Source organism: Phlebotomus papatasi, chromosome 1, assembly GCF_024763615.1.
Source record: "Phlebotomus papatasi isolate M1 chromosome 1, Ppap_2.1, whole genome shotgun sequence".
NCBI classification, from domain to species: Eukaryota; Metazoa; Arthropoda; class Insecta; order Diptera; family Psychodidae; genus Phlebotomus; species Phlebotomus papatasi.
Genome location: NC_077222.1, coordinates 103,537,443 through 103,537,775, shown reverse-complemented (window position 1 = coordinate 103,537,775; position 333 = coordinate 103,537,443).

The window sequence follows — 333 nt, the reverse complement described above, 5'->3', positions numbered from 1 at the left end:
CCGTGTCTTTGGGAGTTGGATCACCCCGAAAAACTGCAGTATTTGCCCATTGAGAAGAGCTCTCTTGGGATTCATCGAAATTGATGGTCAGGCAATCTATTAAGGCATGTTTTGTATCTTAAGTCAAAGTGTTAGATAATCGCGCCAGAATGGTACACGGTGCTTGTGCAATAATATTTCCCTCCTGGTGATTTCAAGCCATCTCCTATTTATTTCAAAGAAGCTAACCACCAATTTCTTCATATATGCAATATCGCAATTAATTTCAATCTTGTCACATTTACAACTCGCTCATTTTTTTTTCTAACTTGGCATTTTTCATCTTTTTGCAGG